At 41.6% G+C, this 9,516-nt stretch overlaps 1 pseudogene; it reads right to left on the bottom strand.

The window, feature by feature from the left end:
* Nucleotides 1-8,631, bottom strand: part of LOC119352398 — a 10,552-nt pseudogene extending 1,921 nt beyond the window's left edge.
* Nucleotides 8,632-9,516: the final 885 nt, after the last annotated feature.

Raw genomic sequence — 9,516 nt, 5'->3', positions numbered from 1 at the left:
GGCAGCCCCTCTCTCTTTCCCGTATGGCCCAATAAGGCCCAATACTTCTCCCGGCGAATTCCCGTAACTCTCCGGTACTCCGAAAAATACCCGAATCACTCGGAACCTTTCCGAAGTCCGAATATAGTCGTCCAATATATCGATCTTTACGTCTCGACCATTTCGAGACTCCTCGTCATGTCCCCGATCTCATCCGGGACTCCGAACTCCTTCGGTACATCAAAACTCATAAACTCATAATATAACTGTCATCGAAACCTTAAGCGTGCGGACCCTACGGGTTCGAGAACAATGTAGACATGATCGAGACACGTCTCCGGTCAATAACCAATAGCGGAACCTGGATGCTCATATTGGCTCCTACATATTCTACGAAGATCTTTATCGGTCAGACCGCATAACAACATACGTTGTTCCCTTTGTTATCGGTATGTTACTTGCCCGAGATTCAATCGTCGGTATCCAATACCTAGTTCAATCTCGTAACCGGCAAGTCTCTTTACTCGTTTCGTAATACATCATCTCGCAACTAACTCATTAGCTGCAATGCTTGCAAGGCTTGAGTGATGTGCATTACTGAAAGGGCCCAGAGATACCTCTCCGACAATCGGAGTGACAAATCCTAATCTCGAAATACGCCAACCCAACATGTACCTTTGGAGACACCTGTAGAGCTCCTTTATAATCACCTAGTTACATTGTGACGTTTGGTAGCACACAAAGTGTTCCTCCGGCAAACGGAAGTTGCATAATCTCATAGTCATAGGAAGATGTATAAGTCATGAAGAAAGCAATAGCAACATACTAAACGATCGGGTGCTAAGCTAATGGAATGGGTCATGTCAATCAGATTATTCAACTAATGATGTGATCCCGTTAATCAAATAACAACTCTTTGTCCATGGTTAGGAAACATAACCATCTTTGATTAACGAGCTAGTCAAGTAGAGGCATACTAGTGACACTCTGTTTGTCTATGTATTCACACATGTAGTATGTTTCCGGTTAATACAATTCTAGCATGAATAATAAACATTTATCATAAAATAAGGAAATAAATAATAACTTTATTATTGCCTCTAGGGCATATTTCCTTCAGTCTCCCACTTGCACTAGAGTCAATAATCTAGTTCACATCGCTATGTGATTAACACCAATAGTTCACATCTTTATGTGATTGGTTCACATCTCCATGTGACTAACACCCAAAGGGTTTACTAGATTCAATAATCTAGTTGACATCGCTATGTGATTAACACCCAAAGAGTGATCATGTTTTGCTTGTGAGAGAAATTTAGTCAAAGGGCCTGCCAAATTCAGATCCGTATGTATTTTGCAAAATTCTATGTCTACAATGCTCTGCACGGAGCTACTCTAGCTAATTGCTCCCACTTTCAATATGTATCCAGATTGAGACTTAGAATCATCTGGATCAGTGTCAAAAACTTGCATCGACGTAACCCTTTATGACGAACCTTTTTGTCACGTCCATAATCGAGAAACATATCCTTATTTCACTAAGGATAATTCTGACCGCTGTCCAGTGATCTACTCCTAGATCACTATTGTACTCCCTTGCCAAATCAGTGCAGGGTATACAATAGATCTGGTACACAGCATGACATACTTTATAGAACCTATGGCCAAGGCATAGGGAATGACTTTCATTCTCTTTCTATCTTCTGCCGTGATCGGGCTTTGAGTCTTACTCAACTTCACACCTTGTAATACAGGCAAGAACACTTTCTTTGACTTCTCCATTTTGAACTACTTCAAAATCTTGTCAAGGTATATACTCGTTGAAAAAACTTATCAAGCGTCTTGATCTATCTTTATAGATCTTGAAGCTCAATATGTAAGCAGCTTCACCGAAGTCTTTCTTTGAAAAACTCCTTTCAAACACTCCTTTATGCTTTTACAGAATAATTCTACATTATTTCCGATCAACAATATGTCATTCACATATACTTATCAGAAATGCTGTAGTGCCCCCACTCACTTTCTTGTAAATACAGGATTCACCGCAAGTCTGTATAAAACTATATGCTTTGATCAACTCATCAAAGCGTATATTCCAACTCCGAGATGCTTGCACCAGTCCACAGATGGATCACTGGAGCTTGCACATTTTGTTAGTACCTTTCGGATTGACAAAACCTTCTGGTTGCATCATATACAACTCTTCTTTAATAAATCCATTAAGGAATGCAGTTTTGTTTATCCATTTGCCAGATTCCATAAAATGCAACAATTACTAACATGATTCGGACAGACTCAAGCATAGATACGAGTGAGAAACTCTCATCGTAGTCAACACCTTGAACTTGTCGAAAACCTTTTGCGACAATTCTAGCTTTGTAGATAGTAACACTACTATCAGTGTCCGTCTTCCTCTTGAAGATCCATTTATTCTCAATTGCTTGCTGATCATCGGGCAAGTCAATCAAAGTCCAAACTTTGTTCTCATACATGGATCATATCTCAGATTTCATGGCCTCAAACCATTTCGCGGAATCTGGGCTTATCATCGCTTCCTCATAGTTCGCAAGTTCGTCATGGTCTAGTAACATGACTTCCAGAACAGGATTACCGTACCACTCTGGTGCGGATCTCACTCTGGTTTACCTACGAGATTCAGTAGTAACTTGATCTGAAGTTACATGATCATCATCATTAGCTTCCTCACTAATTGGTGTAGTAGTCACAAGAACAGATTTTTGTGATGAACTACTTTCCAATAAGGGAGAAGGAACAATTACCTTATCAAGTTTTCTACTTTCCTCCCACTCACTTCTTTCGAGAGAAACTCCTTCTCTAGAAAGGATCCATTCTTAGCAACGAATGTCTTGCCTTCGGATCTGTGATAGAAGGTGTACCCAACAGTTTCCTTTGGGTATCCTATGAAGACGCACTTCTCCGATTTGGGTTTGAGCTTATCAGGATGAAACCTTTTTATATAAGCATCACAATCCCAAACTTTAAGAAACGACAACTTTGGTTTCTTGCCAAACCACAGTTCAGATTGTGTCGCCTCAACGGACTTAGATGGTGCCCTTTTTAACGTGAATGCAGCTGTCTTTAATGCATAACCCCAAAAACAATAGTGGTAGATCGGTAAGAGACATCATAGATTGTACTATATCCAATAAAGTATGGTTATGATGTTCGGACGCACCATTATGTTGTGGTGTTCCAGGTGGCATGAGTTTGTGAAACTATTCCACATTGTTTTAATTGAAGACCAAACTCGCAACTCAAATATTTGTCTCCACGATCAGATCGTAGAAACTTTTTTTTCTTGTCACGATAATTTTCCACTTCATTCTGAAATTCTTTGAACTTTTCAAATGTTTCAGACTTATGTTTGATCAAGTAGATATACCCGTATCTGCTCAAATCATCTGTGAAGGTCAGAAAATAATGATACCTGCTGCAAGCCTTAATATTCATCGGACCACATACATCAGTATGTATGATTTCCAACAAATCTGTTGCTTGCTTCATTGTTCCGGAGAACGGCGTTTTAGTCATCTTACCCATAAGGCATGGTTCGCAAGAATCAAGTGATTCATAATCAAGTGATTCCAAAAGCCCATCAGCATGGAGTTTCTTCATGCGCTTTACACCAATATGACTTAAACGGCAGTGCCACAAATAAGTTGCACTATCATTATTAACTTTGCATCTTTTGGTTTCAATATTATGAATATGTGTATCACTATGATCGAGATCCAACGAACTTGTTTCATTGGGTGTATGACCATCGAAGGTTTTATTCATGTAAACAAGACAACAATTATTCTCTGACTTTAATGAATAACCGTATTGCAATAAACATGATCAAATCATATTCATGCTCAACGCAAAAACCAAATAACACTTATTTAGGTTCAACACTAATCCTGAAAGTATAGGGGAGTGTGCGATGATGATCATATCAATCTTGGAACTACTTCCAACACACATCGTCACTTCATCCTTAACTAGTCTCTGTTTATTCTGCAACTCCTGTTTCGAGTTACTACTCTTAGCAACTGAACCAGTATCAAATACCGAGGAGTTGCTATAAACACTAGTAAAGCACACATCAATAACATGTATATCCAATATACCTTTGTTCACTTTGCCATCCTTCTTATCCGCCAAATACTTGGGGTAGTTCCGCTTCCAGTGACCAGTCCCTTTGCAGCAGAAGCACTTAGTCTCAGGCTTAGGATCAGACTTGGGCTTCTTCACTTGAGTAGCAACTTGCTTGCCGTTCTTCTTGAAGTTCTCCTTCTTTCCTTTGCCCTTTTCTTGAAACTAGTGGTCTTGTCAACCATCAACACTTGATGTTTTTCTTGATTTCTACCTTCGTTGATTTCAGCATCACGAAGAGCTTGGGAGTTGTTTCCGTTATCCCTTGCATATTATAGTTCATCACGAAGTTCTACTAACTTGGTGATGGTGACTAGAGAATTATGTCAATCACTATCTTATCTAGAAGATTAACTCACACTTGATTCAAGCGATTGTAGTACCCAGACAATCTGAGCACATGCTCACTAGTTGAGCGATTCTCCTCCATCTTTTAGCTATAGAACTTGTTGGAGACTTCATATCTCTCAACTCGGGTATTTGCTTGAAGTATTAACTTCAACTTCTGGAACATCTCATATGGTCCATGACATTCAAAACATCTTTAAAGTCCCAATTCTAAGCCATTAAGCATGGTGCACTAAACTATCAAGTAGTCATCATATTGAGCTAGCCAAACGTTCATAACGTCTGCATCTGCTCCTGCAATAGGTCTGTCACCTAGCGGTGCATCAAGGACATAATTCTTCTATGCAGCAATGAGGATAAACCTCAGATCACGGATCCAATCCGCATCATTGCTACTAACATCTTTCAACACAATTTTCTCTAGGAATATAAAATAAACACAGGGAAGCAACAACACGAGCTATTGATCTACAACATAATTTGCAAAATACTACCAGGACTAAGTTCATGATAAATTTAAGTTCAATTTAATCATATTACTTAAGAACTCCCACTTAGATAGACATCCCTCTAATCCTCTAAGTGATCACGTGATCCAAATCAACTAAACCATGTCCGATCATCACGTGAGATGGAGTAGTTTCATTGGTGAACATAACTATGTTGATCATATCTACTATATGATTCATGCTCGACCTTTCGGTCTCCGTGTTCCGAGGCCATATCTGCATATGCTAGGCTCGTCAAGTTTAACCTGAGTATTCTGCGTGTGCAAAACTGGCTTGCACCCGTTGTAGATGGACGTAGAGCTTATCACACCCGATCATCACGTGGTGTCTGGGCACGATGAACTTTGGCAATGGTGCATACTCAGGGAGAACACTTTTATCTTGAAATTTAGTGAGGAATCATCTTATAATGCTACCGTCAATCAAAGCAAGATAAGATGCATAAAAGATAAACATCACATGCAATCAAAATATGTGACATGATATGGCCATCATCATCTTGTGCCTTTGATCTCCATCTCCAAAGCATCGTCATGATTTCCATCGTCATCGGCATGACACCATGATCTCCATCATCTTGATCTATATCAATATGTCGTCACATGGTCATCTCGCCAACTATTGCTCTTGCAACTATTGCTATCGCATAGCGATAAAGTAAAGAAATTATTTGGGCTTGCATCTTATGCAATAAAGAGATAACCATAAGGCTTTTGCCAGTGGCCGATAACTTCAACAAAACATGATCATCTCATACAACAACTTATATCTCATCACGTTTTGACCATATCACATCACAACATGCCCTGCAAAAACAAGTTAGACGTCCTCTACTTTGTTGTTGCAAGTTTTACGTGGCTGCTACGGGCTTAAGCAAGAACCAATCTTACCTACGCATCAAAACCACAACGATAGTTTGTCAAGTTGGTGCTGTTTTAACCTTCGCAAGGACCGGGCGTAGCCACACTCGGTTCAACTAAAGTTGGAGAAACTGACACCCGCCAGCCACCTGTGTGCAAAGCACGGCGGTAGAACCAGTCTCGCGTAAGCGCACGCGTAATGTCGGTCCGGGCCGCTTTATCCAACAATACCGCCGAACCAAAGTATGACTTGCTGGTAAGCAGTATGACTTATATCGCCCACAACTCACTTGTGTTCTACTCGTGCATATAACATCAAACCATAAAAACCTAGGCTCGGATGCCACTGTTGGGGAACGTAGTAATTTCAAAAAAATTCCTACGCACACGCAAGATCATGGTGATGCATAGCAACGAGATGGGAGAGTGTTGTCTATGTACCCTCGTAGACCGAAGCGGAAGCGTTGACACAACGTAGAGGAAGTAGTCGTACGTCTTCCCGATCCGACCGATCCAAGCACCGAACGGACGGTACCTCCGTGTTCTGCACACGTTCAGCTCGATGACGCTCCCCGGGCTCCGATCCAGCAAAGCTTCGGGGAGGAGTTCCGTCAGCACGACGGCATGCTGACGATCTTGATGTTCTACTGTCGCAGGGCTTCGCCTAAGCACCGCTACAATATGACCGAGGTGTAATATCGTGGAAGGGGGCACCGCACACGGCTAAGGAACGATCACGAAGATCAACTTGTGTGTCTATGGGGTGCCCCCTGCCCCCGTATATAAAGGAGTGGAGGAGGGGAGGGCCGGCCCTCTCTATGGCGCGCCCTAGGGAGTCCTACTCCCACCGGGAGTAGGATTCCCCCTTTCCTAGTCCAACTAGGATTCCTTCCATGTAGTAGGAGTAGGAGACAAGGAAGGGGAAGGGAGAAGGGAAGGAAGAAGGGGGCGCAGCCCCTCCCCCTAGTCCAATTCGGACTAGGCCTTGGGGGGGGGGGGCGCGGCCTGCCCTAGGTAGCCCCTCTCTCTTTCCCGTATGGCCCAATAAGGCCCAATACTTCTCCCGGCGAATTCCCGTAACTCTCCGGTACTCCGAAAAATACCCGAATCACTCAGAACCTTTCCGAAGTTCGAATATAGTCGTCCAATATATCGATCTTTACGTCTCGACCATTTTGAGACTCCTCGTCATGTCCCCGATCTCATCCGGGACTCCGAACTCCTTGGTACATCAAAACTCATAAACTCATAATATAACTGTCATCGAAACCTTAAGCGTGCGGACCCTACGGGTTCGAGAACAATGTAGACATGACCGAGACACGTCTCCGGTCAATAACCAATAGCGGAACCTGGATGCTCATATTGGCTCCTACATATTCTACGATGATCTTTATCGGTCAGACCGCATAACAACATACGTTGTTCCCTTTGTCATCGGTATGTTACTTGCCCGAGATTCGATCATCGGTATCCAATACCTAGTTCAATCTTGTTACCGGTAAGTCTCTTCACTCGTTCCGTAATACATCATCTCGCAACTAACTCATTAGCTGCAATGCTTGCAAGGCTTAAGTGATGTGCATTACCGAGAGGGCCCAGAGATACCTCTCCGACAATCGGAGTGACAAATCCTAATCTCGAAATACGCCAACCCAACATGTACCTTTGGAGACACATGTAGAGCTCCTTTATAATCACCTAGTTACGTTGTGACGTTTGGTAGCACACAAAGTGTTCCTCCGGCAAACGGGAGTTGCATAATCTCATAGTCATTGGAAGATGTATAAGTCATGAAGAAAGCAATAGCAACATACTAAACGACCGGGTGCTAAGCTAATGGAATGGGTCATGTCAATCAGATCATTCAACTAATGATGTGATCCAGTTAATCAAATAACAACTCTTTGTCCATGGTTAGGAAACATAACCATCTTTGATTAACGAGCTAGTCAAGTAAAGGCATACTAGTGACACTCTGTTTGTCTATGTATTCACACATGTATTATGTTTCCGGTTAATACAATTCTAGCATGAATAATAAACATTTATCATGAAATAAGGAAAGAAATAATAACTTTATTATTGCCTCTAGGTCATATTTCCTTCACCATCTTCATCTCCTCGACGCCATTCATCCGGCTATCCCATGTTGCAGTTGTGTTCCATGCAGAATCCTCGGCCTCTTCTCCGCCGTGGATGGATAGGCGGCGAATCCTATCATACGGCATCCCTTCCTGCAGACCACCTACCAGGCTAACAAAGTTACACTCCAAGGATTTGGACACCAAGACCTCGAGCATCATGTCGTGTACCCGGCACATCTCCACCCTCCCATCATAGAAGGTAACTACTTCACCGGACCGATCAATCATGCTTCTACTCACCAACTCCTTGTAGTAAGCTTCTGCAACCTCCATCAAGGTCAAACCCCGGACCTCAGCAACCAATCCTTCAGCGACGCATCTTTTTAGGAGACGATCCTTTGAAATGGCATAATCCTCTGGGAAAATACTGAGGTACATCATGCAAACCTTGAGGTAATGATGTAGGTGGTTATAGCTGAGAGTAACTATGTCTCTCATCCCTTCAAGGGTATGGTGGCTTTCCATGTGAGACCCAATCGATTTGCGAATTCTTTCCCACATATCTTTGCTCTCGGACTGTTTATGGCTTGCCAAGAGGCCGGCAATGCTAATAATGGCCATTGGCAGCCCACCGCATTTTTTCAAAATTTTGTGCATTTCAGTTTCCAGGCCCTTGGGGCAAGAGGCATCCTTGGGACCAAATACTCTGCTGAGGAACAACTTCTTAGAGTCCTCCAAATTGAGGGGCTCCATCAAATAAATGCAGTCTTCATCAACACTACTAGCTTCACTACATGATGTGACCACGGTCTCTAACCGAGTGGTCACAATGCTTCTGCTTCCCTTGTTGTTCTCTGGCAACTTGGATTTGATTGCATCCCATGTTGGTATTGTCCATACATCATCGACCACAATGAGGTACCTAGGTTTGCAAATGGAATTCCTTATTAATTAGGATGCGTGAAAAGCAATATCTACCTTCATTATGAATATATCTTGCTTAATGACATAAACATGGTAGCTTAAGGGCATCTACAGAGATGCAATATTGGCTAATTCTTTGTTTTCGAGACATAAGATAATGGGTGTTAAAACATTTTTGTTTTCTACCATAGTAATTACACAGCTGCATAAAATTATTAAGTATACCTTTAGTTCCCCTTAGTTGCCAGAATACCTAATATAAGCTGCTCCTTTTTCTGAACTAGTACAGCGAGTACAACCACTTGTATTTAGCACTTATTAATTAGACTACATAATTTCAGAATACGAAAGTGCACCATATTACAATGATACTTCATCCAGCACCAACACCTTGTTGTCTCTTCTATATTTTAGATGAATTGAGATGGAGAACAAATGATGCATATTTTTTTGGATAGGTCAAAGATAAAACTTTAGTCATAGGAGGATCTTTGGAAGTGAATAATGATTTTTCTTTCCATTGAGAATGTATTTTTTTCGTGTGATTGCCAAGATGAAAGCCAAAACTCATTTTAAAATATAGGAAGGAGAACTATTTAGAAATATAAAATATAAAATATGCTTTCTACACTCCAAAAGCATCATCTAAAA

The sequence above is a fragment of the Triticum dicoccoides genome, chromosome 2A (assembly GCF_002162155.2).
Source record: "Triticum dicoccoides isolate Atlit2015 ecotype Zavitan chromosome 2A, WEW_v2.0, whole genome shotgun sequence".
NCBI classification, from domain to species: domain Eukaryota; kingdom Viridiplantae; phylum Streptophyta; class Magnoliopsida; order Poales; family Poaceae; genus Triticum; species Triticum dicoccoides.
Note: the sequence above shows the minus strand (reverse complement) of the source record. Positions and strands in the feature narration are given on the sequence as shown.